Raw genomic sequence first — 25,190 nt, 5'->3', positions numbered from 1 at the left:
TCCACGGGTCATCATTACTTCTGGGATACCAATACCAAAGCAAAAGTACACGGATGACGGGAGGGATAGGCAGGCTCTTTATACAGAAGGAACCACTGCCTGAAGAACCTTTCTCCCAAAAATAGCCTCCGATGAAGCAAAAGTGTCAAATTTGTAAAATTTGGAAAAAGTATGAAGCGAAGACCAAGTTGCAGCCTTGCAAATCTGTTCAACAGAGGCCTCATTCTTGAAGGCCCAAGTGGAAGCCACAGCTCTAGTAGAATGAGCTGTAATTCTTTCAGGAGGCTGCTGTCCAGCAGTCTCATAAGCTAAACGAATTATGCTACGAAGCCAAAAAGAAAGAGAGGTAGCGGAAGCTTTTTGACCTCTCCTCTGCCCAGAGTAAATGACAAACAGAGAAGACGTTTGTCGAAATTCCTTAGTTGCCTGTAAGTAAAATTTTAGAGCACGGACTACATCCAGGTTGTGCAGTAGACGTTCCTTCTTTGAAGAAGGATTTGGGCATAAAGAAGGAACAACAATCTCTTGATTGATATTCCTGTTAGTAACTACCTTAGGTAAGAACCCAGGTTTAGTACGCAGGACTACCTTATCCGAATGAAAAATCAAATAAGGAGAATCACAATGTAAGGCTGATAATTCAGAGACTCTTCGAGCCGAGGAAATAGCCATTAAAAATAGAACTTTCCAAGATAACAACTTTATATCAATGGAATGAAGGGGTTCAAACGGAACGCCCTGTAAAACATTAAGAACAAGGTTTAAACTCCATGGTGGAGCAACAGTTTTAAACACAGGCTTAATCCTGGTCAAAGCCTGACAAAAAGCCTGGACGTCAGGAACTTCTGACAGACGTTTGTGTAACAGAATGGACAGAGCTGAGATCTGTCCCTTTAATGAACTAGCAGATAAACCCTTTTCTAAACCTTCTTGTAGAAAAGACAATATCCTAGGAATCCTAACCTTACTCCAAGAGTAACCTTTGGATTCACACCAATATAGGTATTTACGCCATATCTTATGGTAAATCTTTCTGGTAACAGGTTTCCTAGCCTGTATTAAGGTATCAATAACTGACTCAGAAAACCCACGTCTTGATAAAATCAAGCGTTCAATTTCCAAGCAGTCAGCTTCAGAGAAGTTAGATTTTAATGTTTGAAGGGACCCTGTATCAGAAGGTCCTGCTTCAGAGGTAGAGACCAAGGTGGACAGGATGACATGTCCACCAGGTCTGCATACCAAGTCCTGCGTGGCCACGCAGGTGCTATTAGAATCACTGATGCTCTCTCTTGTTTGATTCTGGCAATCAATCGAGGAAGCAACGGGAAGGGTGGAAACACGTAAGCCATCCTGAAGTCCCAAGGTGCTGTCAGAGCATCTATCAGGACTGCTCCTGGATCCCTGGATCTGGACCCGTAACGAGGAAGCTTGGCGTTCTGTCGAGACGCCATGAGATCTATCTCTGGTTTGCCCCAACGTCGCAGTATTTGGGTAAAGACCTCCGGATGAAGTTCCCACTCCCCCGGATGAAAAGTCTGACGACTTAAGAAATCCGCCTCCCAGTTCTCCACTCCCGGGATGTGGATTGCTGACAGGTGGCAAGAGTGAGACTCTGCCCAGAGAATTATCTTTGATACTTCCATCATAGCTAGGGAGCTTCTTGTCCCTCCCTGATGGTTGATGTAAGCAACAGTCGTGATGTTGTCCGACTGAAACCTGATGAACCCCCGAGTTGTCAACTGGGGCCAAGCCAGGAGGGCATTGAGAACTGCTCTCAATTCCAGAATGTTTATTGGCAGGAGACTCTCCTCCTGACTCCATTGTCCCTGAGCCTTCAGAGAATTCCAGACGGCACCCCAACCTAGAAGGCTGGCGTCTGTTGTTACAATTGTCCAGTCTGGTCTGCTGAATGGCATCCCCCTGGACAGATGTGGCCGAGAAAGCCACCATAGAAGAGAATTTCTGGTCTCTTGATCCAGATTCAGAGAAGGGGATAAGTCTGAGTAATCCCCATTCCACTGACTTAGCATGCACAGTTGCAGTGGTCTGAGGTGTAAGCGTGCAAAGGGTACTATGTCCATTGCCGCTACCATTAAGCCGATTACCTCCATGCATTGAGCCACTGACGGGTGTTGAATGGAATGAAGGGTGCGGCAAGCACTTTGAAGTCTTGTTAGCCTGTCCTCTGTCAGGTAAATCTTCATTTCTACAGAATCTATAAGAGTCCCCAGGAAGGGAACTCTTGTGAGTGGAACGAGTGAACTCTTCTTTTCGTTCACCTTCCATCCATGTGACCTTAGAAATGCCAGCACTAACTCTGTATGAGACTTGGCAGTTTGAAAGCTTGAAGCTTGTATCAGAATGTCGTCTAGGTATGGAGCTACCGAGATTCCCCGCGGTCTTAGTACCGCCAGAAGAGCACCCAGAACCTTTGTGAAGATTCTTGGAGCTGTAGCCAATCCGAATGGAAGAGCCACAAACTGGTAATGCCTGTCTAGGAAGGCAAACCTTAGGTACCGATAATGATCTTTGTGAATCGGTATGTGAAGGTAAGCATCTTTTAAATCTACAGTGGTCATGTACTGACCCTCTTGGATCATAGGTAAAATTGTCCGAATAGTCTCCATCTTGAACGATGGAACTCTTAGGAATTTGTTTAGGATCTTTAAGTCCAGGATTGGTCTGAAAGTTCCCTCTTTTTTGGGAACCACAAACAGATTTGAGTAAAACCCCTGTCCCTGTTCCGATCGTGGAACTGGATGGATTACTCCCATTAACAAGAGCTCTTGTACGCAGCGTAGAAACGCCTCTTTCTTTGTCTGGATTGTTGACAATCTTGACAGATGAAATCTCTCTCTTGGAGGAGAGTATTTGAAGTCCAGAAGGTATCCCTGAGATATTATCTCTAGCGCCCAGGGATCCTGGACATCTCTTGCCCAAGCCTGGGCGAAGAGAGAAAGTCTGCCCCCCACTAGATCCGATCCCGGATCGGGGGCCCTCAATTCATGCTGTTTTAGGGGCAGCAGCAGGTTTCCTGGCCTGCTTGCCCTTGTTCCAGGACTGGTTAGGTTTCCAGCCTTGTCTGTAGCGAGCAACAGCTCCTTCCAGTTTTGGTGCAGAGGAAGTTGATGCTGCTCCTGCTTTGAAATTACGAAAGGAACGAAAATTAGACTGTCTAGCCTTAACTTTGGCTTTGTCCTGAGGCAGGGCATGGCCTTTACCTCCTGTAATGTCAGCGATAATCTCTTTCAACCCGGGCCCGAATAAGGTCTGCCCTTTGAAAGGTATATTAAGCAATTTAGACTTAGAAGTAACATCAGCTGACCAGAATTTTAGCCACAGCGCCCTGCGTGCCTGAATGGCGAATCCTGAATTCTTCGCCGTAAGTTTAGTAAGATGTACTACGGCCTCCGAAATGAATGAATTAGCTAGTTTAAGGACTCTAAGCCTGTCCGTAATGTCGTCCAGAGTAGCTGAACCAATGTTCTCTTCCAGAGACTCAATCCAGAATGCCGCTGCAGCCGTGATCGGCGCAATGCATGCAAGGGGTTGCAATATAAAACCTTGTTGAACAAACATTTTCTTAAGGTAACCCTCTAACTTTTTATCCATTGGATCTGAGAAAGCACAGCTATCCTCCACCGGGATAGTGGTACGCTTAGCTAAGGTAGAAACTGCTCCCTCCACCTTAGGGACCGTTTGCCATAAGTCCCTTGTGGTGGCGTCTATTGGAAACATTTTTCTAAATATCGGAGGGGGTGAGAACGGCACACCGGGTCTATCCCACTCCTTAGTAACAATTTCAGTAAGTCTCTTAGGTACAGGAAAAACCTCAGTACTCGTCGGTACCGCAAAATATTTATCCAACCTACACATTTTCTCTGGTATTGCAACTGTGTTACAATCATTCAGAGCCGCTAACACCTCCCCTAGTAATACACGGAGGTTTTCCAGTTTAAATTTAAAATTTGAAATATCTGAATCCAGTCTGTTTGGATCAGAACCGTCACCCACAGAATGAAGTTCTCCGTCCTCATGTTCTGCCACCTGTGACGCAGTGTCTGACATGGCCCTAATATTATCAGCGCACTCTGTTCTCACCCCAGAGTGATCACGCTTACCTCTTAGTTCTGGTAATTTAGCCAAAACCTCAGTCATAACAGTAGCCATATCCTGTAATGTGATTTGTAATGGCCGCCCAGATGTACTCGGCGCTACAATATCACGCACCTCCCTCTGAGCGGGAGATGTAGGTACTGACACGTGAGGCGAGTTAGTCGGCATAACTCTCCCCTCGTTGTTTGGTGAAATTTGTTCAATTTGTACAGATTGACTTTTATTTAAAGTAGCATCAATACAGTTAGTACATAAATTTCTATTGGGCTCCACTTTGGCATTGCAACAAATGACACAGGTATCATCCTCTGAATCAGACATGTTTAACACACTAGCAAATAAACTTGCAACTTGGAAATACAATTCAATTAGAATAATATTAAAACGTACTGTGCCTTTAAGAAGCACAGAAGATCTATGACAGTTGAAAATTAATAAATTGAAACAGTTATAGCCTCAATCCTTGTAAACAACACAACTTTAGCAAAGGTTTAATCCCATTAGCAAAGATAACAAATTCTGAAAGCAGGAAACAAATTACAGAATAAACGTTTTTTATCTCAGTCAAACTACAATTCTCACAGCTCTGCTGAGAGAAATTACCTCCCTCAAAATAAGTTTTGAAGACCCCTGAGCTCTGTAGAGATGAACCGGATCATGCAGGGAATACAATGAGTTGCTGACTGAAATATTTGATGCGTAGTAAAAGCGCCAAAAAACGGCCCCTCCCCCTCACACACAGCAGTGAGGGAGAACAGAAACTGTCAGAAAACAGATTAAGCAACTGCCAAGTGGAAAAATAGTGCCCAAACATTTATTCACTCAGTACCTCAGTAAATGAAAACGATTTTACATTCCAGCAAAAACGTTAAACATAATCTCTAGTTATTAAACAGCTTTATGTATTTCTTACAGTGTAATTCTAGTGAAGTACCATTCCCCAGAATACTGAAGTGTAAAGTATACATACATGACATTATATCGGTATGGCAGGATTTTCTCATCAATTCCATTGTCAGAAAATAAAAGCTGCTACATACCTCTATGCAGATTCATCTGCCCGCTGTCCCCTGATCTGAAGTTTACCTCTCCTCAGATGGCCGAGAAACAGCAATATGATCTTAACTACTCCGGCTAAAATCATAGCAAAAACTCTGGTAGATTCTTCTTCAAACTCTGCCAGAGAGGTAATAACACACTCCGGTGCTATTTTAAAATAACAAACTTTTGATTGAAGATATAAAACTAAGTATAATCACCATAGTCCTCTCACACATCCTATCTAGTCGTTGGGTGCAAGAGAATGACTGGGAGTGACGTAGAGGGGAGGAGCTATATGCAGCTCTGCTGGGTGAATCCTCTTGCACTTCCTGTTGGGGAGGAGTAATATCCCAGAAGTAATGATGACCCGTGGACTGATCACACTTAACAGAAGAAAGAGGATGCTTCTTGGGTGGTAACTAGCCATAGAATAAGCTATTATGCTAATGTTCGTTCCTAGGTTGAGCGCTTCTCTCTTTTTATTTATGCAAGATATAGATATCTACATAGATATCTGTTATATACACAGATATACGTATAAATATGTATTTTAAATTAAAAATATTTTTTTTTCTATGTGAAGTACATAGGAATTTCAAGTATTTGTATTCAAAACAAATTAAACATATTAAATATGAATAAAAATTATATTGCATGTTTCAAGGTATTTGACTGGGAAGGGCTCAAACGTGTATATATGATTTTGTTTATATGTGTATATATCGATGTATATGTGCACATACTGTATATATTTAAACATATATAGCTACTTGTATACACATACACACACATATTTACTATTGACTTGTAATACCAAGTTGCGTGCTAATGTTAGCGTGGTCCAGCGATACTGCTTATTGTGACCCGAGCTATCAATAGCGCCTCACTATAATATGGCCCTACCACTTTTAATATTTACACTGGGATGTGATCCTATCAAGGAGTAGATTATGTCTTTTCTGATAAGCTGAGTTGGGTGAGTTGAGCTGCGGCAATACCCTTGCCAGTGCAGTATGAGAAAATCCTTCTGTAAAGATTATCTTCTGATTATTCTCCCATATTTTAACATGGAGAATAGCTCAATAATTGCAATGACTGTTTTGAGCATACAATCATTAAGGGCCATATTACATTTGGCACGCTAATGATAGCACGGGCGCGATAACAATATCGATTGACTGTACTAACATTAGCGCATAGCTTTGATATTAAAAGTCCATGGTAAAGAATGTTAACCAGAGAAGGGTTAGTGTGGATAACTTCACTCGTGTGCAGCCTATACTTTCAAAGGATATTGTGAAAATTATAGTTTGCGCTCAAACGCAAGCTGAAACTGCACTAGAATATTTAGCGCAACTTGAGACCGGAAGTAAACTGTAAGGGTTAAAACATATTCACAAAACACATTAAAACATATTAAAATTAACTATTAAACTCATATATATATAAAATATATATATATATATATATATATATATATATATATTTACTAGCCATTGGCAAGTGGAAATTTAATGAAGGCGAGTGAAAGTTAGTGAATGTTGAGTCTGAAGTCTGGTGGCATGTTGTATCAAAGTTGGCACATTGTTTTTGCAGAATGTACATTCGTATTGCAGCATTGACAAACATACAATTTGGGCTATGTGCTACAACTATTATCTAAAGGGATATTAAATATCCATGAAAGTGCAAGGATTTGTTATTCCTCTAGGGCTATAGGGACCCCATTAGTGCCTAGACTGTTACTTCTGATAGGGTAAACAGGACAGAGAGAGATAGATTGCAGTGGAAAAGTGAAAGTGGAGAAGAAAAGTGTAGGACCTATTTAGGGACGAAACAAATTAAGGGGGAATTTATGCTGAAGGAAGGAAAGAGTGGAAAGGGTTAAATGGGAAGTGTAGTTTGCTGACAGTGAGGGAATAAGGGGAGGAGATTCAGAAGTGATAAAAGGAAAGTTAAACAGAAAGTAAATCACTAACCTGTTTTTTGTCTTACAGGTGGCAGCATGGAGAGATCCAAACGTTTTTCTGGGGCTACAGGGAGTTTTGATGAAGATGAAAATCTATCAGGAAAGAAGAGGAGGACAGCAGTTGCATCAGCTGGTGATACAGTGGTTGTCTGTGACCCCTCTATTAGTTCTACACTGACTTCTATATCTGTCTCTATCCCTTCCCCTGCAGTATCATCTGCTGCTGGGGCCTTTCCTGTAGCTGCTGATTTTCTGCCTATTTACTCTATCCCTGTTACTAGTTCTTCTCCCAGTCCTATTTTCTCTGCTCCTGTCTCCCTTCCTAGTCTTGTCACTTCTGCTTATGTCTCTTTCCCTTATCTGCCTCTAACTTTAAGGCCTCCTGATTTTCCCACCCGCTTTTCTTTCCCTACTGGGGCCGGTCTGTCCCTCTCTGCCCCTAGCCTTTTTCCTCCTCAGTCGCTGGGGGCATCATTTGCCTCTGACCCTGGGAGGAAGCCAGCAGACGATCTGCTGTTGCAATCACCAGAGCTCCGCTTTTCACAGCGGAGCCCGGTGAGATCCCCTTCACCTGCGGTTATCTCCTGGCCGCATGGCATGGATGGTGGCCCTGGTGCTCCGGTTATGGAGCCACATGGCCTCCGGCGTCTCCCTTCTCCTGTGCCTGGTCCCACACGCGTGCCTGGCTTAGCTCCGCCCACCTCTGTCCCGGCCGCCATTTTGGTTCCGGGGGCATCGAGCAATCAGCATGTGGATGCGGCGGCTGAGGCGGGCGTTAGCGTGGGTCCGGTCGCAGGAGAAGCGGGACCTGCTAAGGTGAAGGGAGCACCCCAAAGCAGCAGGGGGTCCCATGGGTCTCTTACCCGTCCCGAAGGGGGGAGGAATCTGGTTATTGATAGGGGGGGGCGGGGTCGGGGTAATAGAGGGGGTGGGAGAGCTGTGAAGGCTGTCGCAGGCCGTAAAACTGCTTTATCAGGCGTAGATAAGCCTGTTTTCCCTAGACAACGACCATTTAAAGGGACAGTAGGAACATTTGTAAGAGCTGTGAGGGATGTCGCAGGTGGAAAAGATACTTTAACAGGCGTAGATAAGGCTGTTCCCCATAGGCAACGAACACTTACAGGGCCAGTAGGAACATTGATAAGAGCTGTGAGGGGTGTCGCAGGTAGAAAAAATGCTTTACCAGGCGTAGATAAGCCTGTTTCCCCTAGGCAACGAACACTTAAAGGGCCAGTAGGAACATTGATAAGAGCTGTGGGGGGTGTCGCAGGTAGAAAAAATGCTTTACCAGGCGTAGATAAGCCTGTTTCCCCTAGACAACGAGCATTTAAAGGGCCAGTAGGATCATTGTTAACGCTTAATAGAGGATTTGCACACATTAGGCTAGGGCATATGCATTTAAGGTCTAGCTTTAGGAAAAGGCTGTTAGCTAGGAATATGGTTGGGGATCAAAATGTTGGGGCCAGGTTTACTGAGGTGGAGGCTGGGGGGTCCGTTGGGACACCTGTTTCTGTCTGTGGTGCTCCCTCTGTTTTTTCTGTTTCACAGGTTGAAAATAATAGGAGTGCAATGGGGGCGTCGGAAGGCAGTCCAGCGGCCGGTGAGCTGGTTATGGTGGGTGCATTTGAATCCTCGCAGGCCGGGATGGCGGCAGCCGGAGTGGTATCGGGAGCTGGAAACGGTGAGCTTGCACTTTCACAGCACACTAGCAGGGTTTTGCGGGAAAGGGCTCACACACCAATGAAACTTGGGGCAATTTTCGGAGCGCTTAGGGATTACCCGGATAGGGAGATGGCGGAATTTTTACAGGCAGGTTAAGCTTATGGTTTTAGAATACCAGTTAGGAAATTAGTTTGCCCCCCATTTGCGGTTCGCAATTTAAAATCAGCGTACCAGTTTCCGGAAGTCTTGCAAGAAAAAATAGATAAGGAGGTTAGATTAGGTAGAATGGCGGGACCTTTTTTGTCCCCTCCGCTGGAAAATTTGGTGGTGTCCCCATTGGGCATTGTGCCCAAGAAGGAACCGGGAAAGTTTAGACTAATTCAGCATCTGTCACACCCGAAAGGGAATTCGGTGAATGATGCGCTGGATGAGGCTGACACGTCAGTGGCCTATCAATCCTTTGAATCGGCATTAGCTATTGTAAGGAGTTTAGGGGGGGAGGCAGAGATGGCTAAAGTGGACATTGAATCTGCATTTCGGCTTTTACCGATATATCCAGATAGTTTTCATTTGATGGGTTGCAGGGCGGGGGGACGGTACTATGTGGACCGCTGCCTGCCGATGGGATGTGCCATCTCTTGTGCATATTTTGAACGCTTTAGTTCATTTCTTCATTGGGCAGTAGTACGCAGGTCTGGCATAGGTCAGGTGGCTCATTACCTGGACGACTTTCTGTTCTTAGGGTCTGCCGGGTCTGGCGAATGCGCTTACATCTTAGGGACGATGCAATCTCTGATGGCAGAGTTTGGGGTTCCTTTAGCTAGTGAAAAAACGGAGGGTCCATCTACATGCCTGGTTTTCCTGGGCATTGAGGTGGATACAGTGGCTAAGGAGTGTAGACTTCCGCTGGAGAAGATCCGGGCTGCCAATGCGTGCATTTCGGTTTTCCTGGAGACAGGTCATGCTACCTTAAGAGAGTTTCAATCATTGTTGGGTACGCTAAATTTTGCTACTAGAGTCATGCCTATGGGTAAGGTATTTAACCGTAGGATGGAGGCGGCTACAAGGGGTTTAACCAACCCGAGGGCACGTATCAGGTTATCTAAGGCAATCATTGCTGATTTGCGTGTATGGTTGTGCTTTTTGAAAGACTTTAATGGGGTTAGGATCTGGAGGGCTCCTCCGGTTTCCAGTAGAGGGTTACATCTGTACACGGACGCTGCGGGTAGTGCAGGTTTTGGGGCATATTTTGATGGCATGTGGTGTTCTTCACCTTGGCCGCAGGATTGGTGCAGCGCAGGTTTAGTTAGGAATTTGACCCTCTTGGAGTTATTCCCTATCTTAGTTGCTGTTGAGTTATGGTGGGAAAAGTTACAGAATAGAGCGGTAGTTTTTTGGTGCGACAATCAAAGCGTGGTTTACGCTATTATTTTGCTTTCCGCTAGTTCTCCACCCGTGGTGAATGTTCTAAGGCAGTTAGTGCTTAGATGTTTGAGGCATAACATTGTGTTTAGCGCTAGGCATGTCCCAGGGGTTCAGAATGAGATTGCCGATGCTCTTTCTCGGTTTAAGTGGGAGAAGTTTTGGGAACTAGCACCAGAGGCAGAGGTCAGGGGTAATGAGTGTCCAACATATCTCTGGCAGGTGGTGAGTGCGGGGGAGCTGTGCTAAGGCTGTTGAAGGGGTGCTAGTACCTAGGTCTGGGTGGACATACAGTGTAGCTTGGCGTGAGTGGGGTACCTTTTAAAAGCTCTTTGAAGTGATTGGATAGGGTAATACTAAACTTCTCTGGGAACAGGTTTAGTGAGAGGACACGTTAGATTAGTTGAACAGGCAGTTCCAGTGTTTGTGGATAGATCTAAAACAGAGCAGGTGAGGCGGGTAGATATACAATTTGCAATCGCGGGCGGGGCCATCAATATGCGCAGTTTTGTTTAAATTAAAAAAAAAAGAAAAAGAGAGGCAATCAGGCAGGGGGTAGATGGGTGGTTCTAGTGCAAGGGGATGGGTTCCTTTTATCATCAGTTTCAGGTTAAAAAACGGAGGGGGAGATCAAGGCTATGGGGCGTTGGTCTGAGGGGCAGTTGAAGAAATATATCAGGCCTTTGAAGCAGTGGTAGGTTGGAGGGAACGCTAGTGGTTTATCAAAGGTTAGCTGTTGTGATGCTTTAGAATGTGGGGTAGCCTCGACCGTACTGGTGGTTGGTATTTTTGCAGGTCAGAAGATGGGATGCAGAAGAATTTGGATGGTGGGCCACTCATATAAGTTGGGAGGCCATTCGGGCAGCATCCCTGACAGTGGTCAGCAGTTAGGTTTATTGGCTGAAGAAGTGTCAATTAGGTGGTTGGTTTGGAGGGGCGTGTTGTGGTAACATCTGCCCGAGTTGGTTTCTGAAGCCAGAAGGTGATGGGGCAGGCCTCATGTTAGGCTCCTAAAGGGTTTCCGATTGAGGAGGAAACTACATGGGGTGGTCAGTAAGAAGGTGCTGACCTCAAGGGGGAAGGTGGTTATGCATGACAATAGTCGTATTGATCATGGTGGATTGTTTAGGAAGGATCAGGTGCATTTGTCCGGTAGAGGAATTAATTGGTTCCTGGAAAATATTAGGCAGGTCCTGGCTTCACGTGAGGATTGGTGGGGCAAGAGTACCGTGTCCTCTTTTGGGGTGGCGGAAAGGGGTGTGGCAACAAGGATATTTCTTAGGACAAGGATAGAGGGAAGGGACAGTGAGCGTTGAGGACCCTAGTCGCTGAGGGGCTAGGGATTGGTCGGCTCGCTGGGCGATCTTCCTTGAGCGAACAAGTAGGCGGAATGAGGGCGTCCTCATTCCCAGGGCGGCCACACCCCTTAGTGGGTTGTTAGGACAGGGTATCTTGCCAGCTAGTAGCAGTTGTTATTTATTCAATTAGTTAATTCTGTTAATAAAGCAACCCCTCCCCCCGTTGGGGGAGGTTGTTTTTTTCTTCCCAACCCTGAGTGTTGTGTCTTTATTTAAGGGGTATGGGTTATTAAGTTGTTGGCTTGTGTATTATTCTTGTATGGATTCAGGTAAGAAATTTATCCCCTTAGAAAAGTGTAGGACCTATTTAGGGACGAAACAAATTAAGGGGGAATTTATGCTGAAGGAAGGAAAGAGTGGAAAGGGTTAAATGGGAAGTGTAGTTTGCTGACAGTGAGGGAATAAGGGGAGGAGATTCAGAAGTGATAAAAGGAAAGTAAAACAGAAAGTAAATCACTAACCTGTTTTTTGTCTTCCCTCCCAGCCCTCCCTGTGGTTTATGTCATTCCTTTTTACAGGCGGTGAAGCTGATGGATGGCGGTTCGTGATTTAAGCTGGCTTAGTTTCCCTTGGCAGGGGGCTGCATAGTCATGGGGACCTTGGTAAGCCCAAGGGCAGTAATAGTAGTATGGGGTCTCCCGTCGGGACTAACAGTCTTTTGGCTGGGGGACCGATGTCTATCCAGTTTGGAGACTCCGCAACCCGGTAGGTAGTTGGGAGTTGGCATGGCGTCATGCTTTCTCAGGGCAGAAAGGGGTGTGGCAACAAGGATATTTCTTAGGACAAGGATAGAGGGAAGGGACAGTGAGCGTTGAGGACCCTAGTCGCTGAGGGGCTAGGGATTGGTCGGCTCGCTGGGCGATCTTCCTTGAGCGAACAAGTAGGCGGAATGAGGGCGTCCTCATTCCCAGGGCGGCCACACCCCTTAGTGGGTTGTTAGGACAGGGTATCTTGCCAGCTAGTAGCAGTTGTTATTTATTCAATTAGTTAATTCTGTTAATAAAGCAACCCCTCCCCCCGTTGGGGGAGGTTGGTTTTTTCTTCCCAACCCTGAGTGTTGTGTCTTTATTTAAGGGGTATGGGTTATTAAGTTGTTGGCTTGTGTATTATTCTTGTATGGATTCAGGTAAGAAATTTATCCCCTTAGAAGGTAGAGTTAAGACAGAATGGAGAAAATAAGAATAAAAGAGATGAGAGTGAGGAAAGAGAATGTAAAGAGAAGATATGGCCTGAGAGAGAAGGAAGAGGTTATACAGAGAGATTGAAGAGAGGAGGGAGTCGAGAAAGATCATTAAAAATGAGAAGGGAGAGATCATTATTAAAAAAAAAAAAAAAATCTCCAGGTTTGCTATGACCTTCCATGACTCAACACTCTAAATTCTCTCCGTTCAACAACTTCCTTGTTCTATTTAGCTGTTGTCTTCCCCCAGAAGCTCTAGATTGATGCCTCTAACTGCTATGAACTTATTGTTGTTAATTTATTACTGTATGAAGCATTATTTAATTTGCTATTTTATAAAATAAAAACAATATTACAAAATGTTTCCCAATGGTTAAACATATGCAAAGAGGGGTTGAAGTATATACATGTGTGTATACATGTGTTTTTATGTGTTTATATGTGTAAATATTTATGTGCACATGGCTCCTTCCCAGTCAAATACCTTTAAACATGCAATATATATATTTTTAATAATTTTTAACATGCTATGTTCTTCACATAGGAAATACAATAATGTCCTTTTTATTTAAAAAAATAAATGTTATATATATATATATATATATATACTATTTATGTCTATATACAGTATATCTATATGTGTATATATTCATATAGATATATAGGTATAGATATATATTTAAAAAAATCATATATATATAGCTATATATATATATATATATATATATATATATATATATATATATACAGTATATGTATATAAATATGTGTGTGTATACAGGTATACCTCGGAGATATTGCATATTCCGTTCCACCACAATAACATAATTTATGCTTACCAGATAAATTTCTCTACTTCTTGGCAGGGAGAATCCACAACTTAATTCCTTACAAAGGCTTATTCTGCTGAGGGAACAAGGAAAAGTAGGAGAAACATCAGGGTATAAAAGGTGCCAGAAGAAAAAGTCCATAAAAGGAAGCCGCCCATCTAAAAAATAAATAAAGGGCAGGTTCATGGACTCTCCCTGCCAGGAAGGAAAGGAATTTATCTGGTAAGCATAAATTATGTTTCCATTCCTTACTGTTGGGAAAACTATACCCAAGCTCCAGAGAACACCGAATGAATAATGGGAGGGAACATAAAAAAGAGGCAGACCCTATTCTGAGGGCACCACAGCCTGCAAAACTTTTCTCCCGAAAGCTACTTCAGCCGAAGCAAACACATCAAACTTGTAAAATTTAGAAAAAGTGTGTACGTAGTGTGTACAGGTAGCCGCCTTACAAATCTGATCCATTGAGGCCTTGTTCTTAAAAGCCCACGAGGAAGCCACTGCTCTAGTGGAATGAACCGTTTTCCTCTTAGGAGGCTGTCATCCCGCTGTCTCATAAGCTAAGCGGATGACACTCCTCAACCAGAAAGATAGAGAAGTCATAGTAGCCTTCTGCCCCTTATGCTTCCCCGCATAGATAACAAAGAGGAAGATTGTCTGAATTTTTAGTAGCCTGAAGATAGAACGTCAAGGCACAAACCACATCTAGATTGTGAAGCAAACGTTCCTTTGCTAAAGAAGGTTTAGGACACAAGGAAGGAACAACAATTTCTTGATTAATGTTACGATTGGACACCACCTTAGGGAGGAACCCTAGTTTAGTACGTAAAATCGCTTTATCAGCATGAAAACCCACATAAGGGGGATCACATTGCAAAGCAGAAATCTCAGAAACTCTGCACGCAGAGGCAATAGCCAACAAAAAAGAACCTTTCAAGATAACAATTTAATGTCAACACTATGCATAGGCTCAAACAGAGCCTGCTGCAAAACACTAAGAACAAGATTGAGGCTCCAAGGCGAAGGATTGAATGGAATGGAACAGCCAATAGAATGCCACCTTCTGATTGGCTGATAGAATTCTATCAGCCAATCGGAATCTAAGGGACGCCATCTTGGATGACGTCACTTAAAGCTCTTTGAAGTGATTGGATAGGGTAATACTAAACTTCTCTGGGAACAGGTTTAGTGAGAGGACACGTTAGATTAGTTGAACAGGCAGTTCCAGTGTTTGTGGATAGATCTAAAACAGAGCAGGTGAGGCGGGTAGATATACAATTTGCAATCGCGGGCGGGGCCATCAATATGCGCAGTTTTGTTTAAATTAAAAAAAAAAGAAAAAGAGAGGCAATCAGGCAGGGGGTAGATGGGTGGTTCTAGTGCAAGGGGATGGGTTCCTTTTATCATCAGTTTCAGGTTAAAAAACGGAGGGGGAGATCAAGGCTATGGGGCGTTGGTCTGAGGGGCAGTTGAAGAAATATATCAGGCCTTTGAAGCAGTGGTAGGTTGGAGGGAACGCTAGTGGTTTATCAAAGGTTAGCTGTTGTGATGCTTTAGAATGTGGGGTAGCCTCGACCGTACTGGTGGTTGGTATTTTTGCAGGTCAGAAGATGGGATGCAGAAGAATTTGGATGGTGGGCCACTCATATAAGTTGGGAGGCCATTCGGGCAGCATCCCTGACAGTGGTCAGCAGTTAGGTTTATTGGCTGAAGAAGTGTCAATTAGGTGGTTGGTTTGGAGGGGCGTGTTGTGGTAACATCTGCCCGAGTTGGTTTCTGAAGCCAGAAGGTGATGGGGCAGGCCTCATGTTAGGCTCCTAAAGGGTTTCCGATTGAGGAGGAAACTACATGGGGTGGTCAGTAAGAAGGTGCTGACCTCAAGGGGGAAGGTGGTTATGCATGACAATAGTCGTATTGATCATGGTGGATTGTTTAGGAAGGATCAGGTGCATTTGTCCGGTAGAGGAATTAATTGGTTCCTGGAAAATATTAGGCAGGTCCTGGCTTCACGTGAGGATTGGTGGGGCAAGAGTACCGTGTCCTCTTTTGGGGTGGCGGAAAGGGGTGTGGCAACAAGGATATTTCTTAGGACAAGGATAGAGGGAAGGGACAGTGAGCGTTGAGGACCCTAGTCGCTGAGGGGCTAGGGATTGGTCGGCTCGCTGGGCGATCTTCCTTGAGCGAACAAGTAGGCGGAATGAGGGCGTCCTCATTCCCAGGGCGGCCACACCCCTTAGTGGGTTGTTAGGACAGGGTATCTTGCCAGCTAGTAGCAGTTGTTATTTATTCAATTAGTTAATTCTGTTAATAAAGCAACCCCTCCCCCCGTTGGGGGAGGTTGTTTTTTTCTTCCCAACCCTGAGTGTTGTGTCTTTATTTAAGGGGTATGGGTTATTAAGTTGTTGGCTTGTGTATTATTCTTGTATGGATTCAGGTAAGAAATTTATCCCCTTAGAAAAGTGTAGGACCTATTTAGGGACGAAACAAATTAAGGGGGAATTTATGCTGAAGGAAGGAAAGAGTGGAAAGGGTTAAATGGGAAGTGTAGTTTGCTGACAGTGAGGGAATAAGGGGAGGAGATTCAGAAGTGATAAAAGGAAAGTAAAACAAAAAGTAAATCACTAACCTGTTTTTTGTCTTCCCTCCCAGCCCTCCCTGTGGTTTATGTCATTCCTTTTTACAGGCGGTGAAGCTGATGGATGGCGGTTCGTGATTTAAGCTGGCTTAGTTTCCCTTGGCAGGGGGCTGCATAGTCATGGGGACCTTGGTAAGCCCAAGGGCAGTAATAGTAGTATGGGGTCTCCCGTCGGGACTAACAGTCTTTTGGCTGGGGGACCGATGTCTATCCAGTTTGGAGACTCCGCAACCCGGTAGGTAGTTGGGAGTTGGCATGGCGTCATGCTTTCTCAGGGCAGAAAGGGGTGTGGCAACAAGGATATTTCTTAGGACAAGGATAGAGGGAAGGGACAGTGAGCGTTGAGGACCCTAGTCGCTGAGGGGCTAGGGATTGGTCGGCTCGCTGGGCGATCTTCCTTGAGCGAACAAGTAGGCGGAATGAGGGCGTCCTCATTCCCAGGGCGGCCACACCCCTTAGTGGGTTGTTAGGACAGGGTATCTTGCCAGCTAGTAGCAGTTGTTATTTATTCAATTAGTTAATTCTGTTAATAAAGCAACCCCTCCCCCCGTTGGGGGAGGTTGGTTTTTTCTTCCCAACCCTGAGTGTTGTGTCTTTATTTAAGGGGTATGGGTTATTAAGTTGTTGGCTTGTGTATTATTCTTGTATGGATTCAGGTAAGAAATTTATCCCCTTAGAAGGTAGAGTTAAGACAGAATGGAGAAAATAAGAATAAAAGAGATGAGAGTGAGGAAAGAGAATGTAAAGAGAAGATATGGCCTGAGAGAGAAGGAAGAGGTTATACAGAGAGATTGAAGAGAGGAGGGAGTCGAGAAAGATCATTAAAAATGACAAGGGAGAGATCATTATTAAAAAAAAAAAAAAAAATCTCCAGGTCTGCTATGACCTTCCATGACTCAACACTCTAAATTCTCTCCGTTCAACAACTTCCTTGTTCTATTTAGCTGTTGTCTTCCCCCAGAAGCTCTAGATTGATGCCTCTAACTGCTATGAACTTATTGTTGTTAATTTATTACTGTATGAAGCATTATTTAATTTGCTATTTTATAAAATAAAAACAATATTACAAAATGTTTCCCAATGGTTAAACATATGCAAAGAGGGGTTGAAGTATATACATGTGTGTATACATGTGTTTTTATGTGTTTATATGTGTAAATATTTATGTGCACATGGCTCCTTCCCAGTCAAATACCTTTAAACATGCAATATATATATTTTTAATAATTTTTAACATGCTATGTTCTTCACATAGGAAATACAATAATGTCCTTTTTATTTTAAAAAATAAATGTTATATATATATATATATATATATATACTATTTATGTCTATATACAGTATATCTATATGTGTATATATTCATATAGATATATAGGTATAGATATATATTTAAAAAAATCATATATATATAGCTATATATATATATATATATATATATATATATACAGTATATGTATATATATATATGTGTGTGTATACAGGTATACCTCGGAGATATTGCATATTCCGTTCCACCACAATAACATAATTTATGCTTACCAGATAAATTTCTCTACTTCTTGGCAGGGAGAATCCACAACTTAATTCCTTACAAAGGCTTATTCTGCTGAGGGAACAAGGAAAAGTAGGAGAAACATCAGGGTATAAAAGGTGCCAGAAGAAAAAGTCCATAAAAGGAAGCCGCCCATCTAAAAAATAAATAAAGGGCAGGTTCATGGACTCTCCCTGCCAGGAAGGAAAGGAATTTATCTGGTAAGCATAAATTATGTTTCCATTCCTTACTGTTGGGAAAACTATACCCAAGCTCCAGAGAACACCGAATGAATAATGGGAGGGAACATAAAAAAGAGGCAGACCCTATTCTGAGGGCACCACAGCCTGCAAAACTTTTCTCCCGAAAGCTACTTCAGCCGAAGCAAACACATCAAACTTGTAAAATTTAGAAAAAGTGTGTACGTAGTGTGTACAGGTAGCCGCCTTACAAATCTGATCCATTGAGGCCTTGTTCTTAAAAGCCCACGAGGAAGCCACTGCTCTAGTGGAATGAACCGTTTTCCTCTTAGGAGGCTGTCATCCCGCTGTCTCATAAGCTAAGCGGATGACACTCCTCAACCAGAAAGATAGAGAAGTCATAGTAGCCTTCTGCCCCTTATGCTTCCCCGCATAGATAACAAAGAGGAAGATTGTCTGAATTTTTAGTAGCCTGAAGATAGAACGTCAAGGCACAAACCACATCTAGATTGTGAAGCAAACGTTCCTTTGCTAAAGAAGGTTTAGGACACAAGGAAGGAACAACAATTTCTTGATTAATGTTACGATTGGACACCACCTTAGGGAGGAACCCTAGTTTAGTACGTAAAATCGCTTTATCAGCATGAAAACCCACATAAGGGGGATCACATTGCAAAGCAGAAATCTCAGAAACTCTGCACGCAGAGGCAATAGCCAACAAAAAAGAACCTTTCAAGATAACAATTTAATGTCAACACTATGCATAGGCTCAAACAGAGCCTGCTGCAAAACACTAAGAACAAGATTGAGGCTCCAAGGCGAAGGATTGAATGGAATGGAACAGCCAATAGAATGCCACCTTCTGATTGGCTGATAGAATTCTATCAGCCAATCGGAATCTAAGGGACGCCATCTTGGATGACGTCACTTAAAGGAACCTTCATTCATCAGGGAAGTCGTCGGATGAAGAGGATGCTCCATGCCGGATGTCTTGAAAATGGACCCGCTCCGCATCGTATGGATGAAGATAGAAGATGCCGTCTGGATGAAGACTTCTGCCCGTCTGGAGGACCACTTTGTCCGGCTTGGATGAAGACTTCTCCCGGCTTCGTTGAGGACTTCAGCCCGGTTGGATGAAGACTTCTGCCGCTTCCTTGAGGATGGCTGTCCGGTCTTCAGAACTGTAAGTCGATCTTCAGGGGGTTAGTGTTAGGTTTTTTTAAGGGTGTATTGGGTGGGTTTTATTTTTATGTTAGGGTTTGGGTCTGCAAAATAGCTAACTGCCCTTTTAAGGGCAATGCCCATCCAAATGCCCTTTTCAGGGCATTGGGGAGCTTAGATTTTTTAGATAGTATTTTATTTGGGTGGTTGTTTGTGTGGGTGGTGGGTTTTACTGTTGGGGGGGTTGGTTTTTTTTACAAGTAAAAGAGCTGATTACTTTGGGGCAATGCCCCGCAAAAGGCCCTTTTAAGGGCTATTGGTAGTTTATTTTAGTCTAGGTTTTTTTTTTATTTTGATAGGGCTATTAGATTAGGTGTAATTAGTTTAAATATCTGTAATTTGTTTATTATTTTCTGTAATTTAGTGTTTTGTTTTTGTACTTTAGCTAATTTAATTTAATTTAGGTAATTGTATTTAATTTAGTAAATTTATTTAATTATAGTGTAGTGTTAGGTGTTATTGTAACTTAGGTTAGGTTTTATTTTACAGGTACTTTTGTATTTATTTTAGCTAGGTAATTATTAAATAGTTAATAACTATTTAATAGCTATTGTACCTAGTTAAAATAAATACAAACTTGCCTGTAAAATAAAAATAAACCCTAAGCTAGCTACAATGTAACTATTAGTTATATTGTAGCTAGCTTAGGGTTTATTTTATAGATAAGTATTTAGTTTTAAATAGGAATAATGTAGTTAATTATAGTAATTTTATTTAGATTTATTTAAATTATATTTAAGTTAGGCGGTGTTAGGGTTAGAGTTAGACTTAGGTTTAGGGGTTAATACATTTAGTATAGTGGTGGCAACGTTGGGGGCGGCAGATTAGGGGTTAAGCGTATGGTGTCGGCATTTATCGATGTGCGGCAGACATGGATCACTATAGCGGATCATGTCCGTCCGCACAATGATAAATGGACCCCTAAGTATACAAACCAAATACAATATGATATTAGCATATTTAACGTTAAGAACTGACAAACTCTGTGTCTGCTCAAAACATATACAGGCATTCGTATTAGCAGATATTACTGCGAGACAGTACCGAAGCAGTTATAAATAAAACTAGTTCGGTTTATTCATGCCATTGTTTTTTTTTTTAAAAATTGTGGACAAACAATGTCTATGATATTTCTGTAACTGCGCAAATATTTTAAGTGCCATAATAAGAATAATTATTACACACACATTGCGAACGTGCTAAGCCAATCTATAAAACCGTTGAAGTTATTTATGCTAGTAACATATGTATATATTGATTTAAGTAATATCCCTGTGGGGCTAGCACTTGATACCTTTACATATTTCGCCACTGACTGACATGTTTCGCCATTGACTGGCTTTCTCAAAGGGAGTCAGCGGCAAAACATGTCAGGGGACTGAAGGGAATCTGTGTAGATTTTAATGTGCAATGAGTTGCTGGTAAATCTGCTTAACACAAACCAACAATGATAATAATATTCTAAGTGGACACGCTGCAAATGTATACACGTGTCCACTGTTAACCTAGGTGTGTTGGAATGTGTAGCATTTTATATCTATAGATGTCCATGCTTGTAAGCAGAGGTGATTAAGCTAGTCTCTTGAGCAGTATTTCAATGAGAGCAGTTACGCAGGGAGCCAGTGAATGCAGCATATAATATTCTAATTATTACACTTGTCTCTTCAATGGTAGCAGTGAATATAACGAATGTATTTAACCCCTTTGCGACCGAGGATGTGCCAGGAACATCCTACAAAAAATACCCTTAACGACCAAGGACATTCCTGGCACGTCCTCTGGGGTTTCAAGCGGTGAAAGCGATCGTGACTGCTTCCAGCCGTTTTCAAGGTATTGCAGTGATGCCTCGATATTGAGGCATCACTGCAATACCTTTTTTACCCACCGATGCAGAGAGGGCCACTCTGTGGCCCTCTCTGCATCGGCCAGCAATGGTGCCGATCGTTGGTGGGTAGGAGCCATTGCAGGGAGCCGGATGGGCGGCCTATCATTGGTGAATAGACGTCAGAGGGGGGCAGGATCGGGTGCAGGGGCGCTGGAAGCACGCACAGATGCGGACACCCGCACGGTGAGAACGCTACACTATAGAACATGTTTGATATGGAGTGTTATTTTTTTTAAATTGGGGGGTAATCAGAGCGCAGGAAGCTGCTCAAACAGTATTGCAGTGATGCCTCGATGTTGAGGCATCCTGCAATACTGTTACTGTGCTCCATTTTGATCGCTCCCACTGAGCGATCACTTCCGGTTTGACTCCATGTGGAGCTCAGCAGTCAGGCAGAGCATCAGAAGCCATTGGGCAGGCTTCTGATACTCTGTAAGTGTGCTAAATTCCTCGGTGAGTCGGGCACTTAGTAAAATAAAACAATATATAAAAATAAAATAAAAATATATATATTTTTATTAAAATAGCCCCATATAGCCCCCCTCCCCCATGTTGCTTCAAAGATGGTGATGCCCAGTGCATCATGGGGCTTCTGGGGGTGTCCCTAGCCTGCCTCATCATAGGGGCAGGCTGGGGTCATCCAATCTGAGCTTGCTCTATAATGTCATTTATAATAATAAAATATCCCATTTGTCTGATCATGTCAATATTAGTAATTATTGACACTGATCAGTGTGGAACTCCCTCTCTCTCCTCACTTGCGTTTTTGTGGGAGAGAGAGAGAGATCTGTGTTGAGAGAGAGAGAGAGATTTAGTTACTTATATTAGTTTAAAAATTGTGAGACCCAAAGGTTCTTTTCAGAGTCATTAACCCCTAGTTTGCCAGTGATCATTACAAATCACTGGCTCTTGCACAAAAGCACTTTTTTGCTCTGTGCATTTTTTTAGGGGTTAATTTTTAAGTAATTTTTTGAGCCATTTGGTTCATTTAAATTTAAATTTTGTGTTAATTTTTATTTTCGTAATTTTTTTTCTCTGTGACAGATAAAAATAAATCATGTCACAGATAACATATAGTGCTGAGGAGGAATATGCCATCCTTGGTCAGAGTCAGACACCTTTATGTCGGACTCAGACCCCAATTTTGACCCTGCCAGATGCTCAGATACATCATTAGATACAGAGAGGTAGTTATCAATGTGTCTACCTCAAATACGCTGGAATTCCGCAGCGTATTTGAGGTGAGGCTGATTCGCCTTAGTTATCAAGCCCTAGACACCGGCAAAAGTAGATTTTTGTGACGTAAGCTTCGATCCGCCGGACTCAGTCCGACACAGATCGATTCTTACGTCACTCCAGATGTTTCGCACACAAGTGCGGCACAATCTGACTACTTTTGGGAGTTATAAAAAAACTAGCAGGTACGCTCGGCACTTTTCCGGCCCAGCGTACCTGGTTTTCAAACCGCCGCCCTGGAGGCGGCGGATCCCATAGGAATCAATGGGAGTCTGACCATAGCGAAAGTTCAGGTTCGCTGCTGCCAGACATCCCATTCATTCCTATGGGAGCTGTCTACACCTAACACCCTAACATGTACCCCGAGTCTAAACACCCCTAATCTGCCCCCCCTACACCGCCGCAACTAAATAAAGTTATTACCCCCTAAACCGCCGCTCCCGGACCCAGCCGCAACTATATTAAACATGTATACACCCTATACCGGCGCCCCTGGAGCCCCCCGCAACTAAATAAAGTTACTATCCCCTAAACCGCCGCTCCTAGACCCCGCCGCAACTCTTATAAATGTATTAACCCCTAAACCGCCGCTCCCGGACCCCGCCGCCACCTACATTATACCTACTAACCCCTATCCTGCCCCCCCTATACCGCCGCCACCTATAATTAAGTTATTAACCCCTATCCTGCCGATCCCGTACCTCGCCGCACCTAAATAAATAGTTTAACCCCTAAACCGCCGCTCCCGGACCCCGCCGCAACCTATGTTAAGTCTAACACTAACCCTAACACCCCCCTAACTTAAATATTAATTAAATAAATAAAAATAAATTTAACTCTTATTAACTAAATGAATCCTATTTAAAACTAAATACTTACCTTTAAAATAAACCCTAATATAGCTACAATATAAATAATAATTATATTGTAGCTATCTTAGGATTTATTTTTATTTTACAGGCAACTTTCAATTTATTTTAACTAGGTACAATAGCTATTAAATAGTTATTAACTATTTAATAGCTACCTAGTTAAAATAAAGAGAAATTTACCTGTAAAATAAATCCTAACCTAAGTTACAATTACACCTAACACTACACTATACTTAAATAAATTATTCCTATTTAAAACTAAATACTTACCTGTAAAATAAACCCTAAGATAGCTACAATGTAATTAATAATTACATTGTAGCTATTGTAGGATTTATATTTATTTTACAGGTAACTTTGTATTTATTTTAGCTAGTTAGAATAGTTATTAAATAGTTATTAACTATTTAATAACTACCTAGCTAAAAGAAATACAAAATTACCTGTAAAATAAATCCTAACCTAAGTTACAATTAAACCTAACACTACACTATCATTAAATTAATTAAATTAATTAGCTACAAATAACTACAATTAAATACAATTAAATAAACTAACTAAAGTACAAAAAATAAAAAAAGCTAAGTTACAAAAAAACAGAATTTATGTTTACCTGATAAATTACTTTCTCCAACGGTTTGTCCGGTCCACGGCGTCATCCTTACTTGTGGGTGTCAGCCTGTGGAAGGTAATCTCACCCCTGTAAAGGAGAGAGGGAATTTTTAGGACCACAACTGCAGGTTTAGGAGTGTTGTGAATGTATCAGTGATTCTGTGTAAGTGAGGGAAGGCAGCAAGGATCAGAATCATTAGATACAGTTCACTTTAATATAAGGATAGGAGTGACAATGGCTGAGACCTCAGAGCATATAGCCCCACTCAGTATTGACAAACTGGTTCCCACATATAAACAACAAGCAATTGCAAGTTAAAGTTTTAGACATACCATATCTAATCATAGGTGGCAGCAGACATAGTGTACAACTTAAGGCAACAAATAGGGTTAATGAGATTTATGCAGCAATTAGGTGTTGAATCTGAACTCTTAAGAATATAGGTTGAATAGAGCATTTACATATGAAGGCAACTTAACTAAGATTCTGAGACATGTCAGGAGTAATTGCTGAATGATCGTAAGTTACTTCGGTATGAGTTTGAAGGAAGCGCTTTTGAGACTTACTAGTAAAAGTAAAGGGTGAGGTCTGTCCGGACAGAGCGAAGTTCCCCTGCAGAGTTTGGGGAAATTGCAGCGTGTGCGATGGCGTGTGACGTCACAGCTTGCCGGTTCCGGTCCTGTGTTTGGTAGAGAGGTGAGCCGCGTCTGTCTCTAAAGTTGCAAGCAGGTTAGAGGGTGAGAAGCTGGATTCAACAATCAAGCAATTTGGTATGAGTAGGAGGGAAATTTAAACTGCTTGTTGGGGAGGAGTTATGTAAGTGTGAAAAGACACAGCTATACAAAGGATAAGGCAAAGAACTTAGTCAATTATTACAGGACCCCCCCCCCCAAAGATCAACTCCGGGGATCGAGTCCAGGACGATCAGGATAACGTTCATGGAACCTGGCCACCAACCGGGGGGCAGAGAGATTGGAAGCCGGTTCCCAGGAGTCCTCCGAATCAGGGTAGCCCTTCCAATGGACCAGATACTGAAGCTGCCCACGAAAACGTCGGGAGTCCAAGACATCTTGTACCTCATACTCCAGGGTGGTATCCTGTAGATGAGGAAGTAAAGGAATAGAAGGATCATGGTGACGAAGTTGTCTATAAGGCTTGAGGAGAGACACATGAAAGGTAGGATGGGATTTCAGATTTGCTGGTAATGCAAGAGTAACAGCGTTCATATTCACAATTTTTATGATGGGAAATGGTCCAATGAAGTTTGAAGATAATTTCCTGGAAGGAAGGGGTAAATGTAGATTACGTGTTGATAACCAAACGTAGTCACCTACACTATATTTAGGCGAGGAAATCCTTTTTTTATCATAATGGAATTTATAGCGATCCTTGGCGATGCGAATATTTTCAGCAGTT

The sequence above is a fragment of the Bombina bombina genome, chromosome 3 (assembly GCF_027579735.1).
Source record: "Bombina bombina isolate aBomBom1 chromosome 3, aBomBom1.pri, whole genome shotgun sequence".
Taxonomy (NCBI): Eukaryota; Metazoa; Chordata; class Amphibia; order Anura; family Bombinatoridae; genus Bombina; species Bombina bombina.
Note: the sequence above shows the minus strand (reverse complement) of the source record.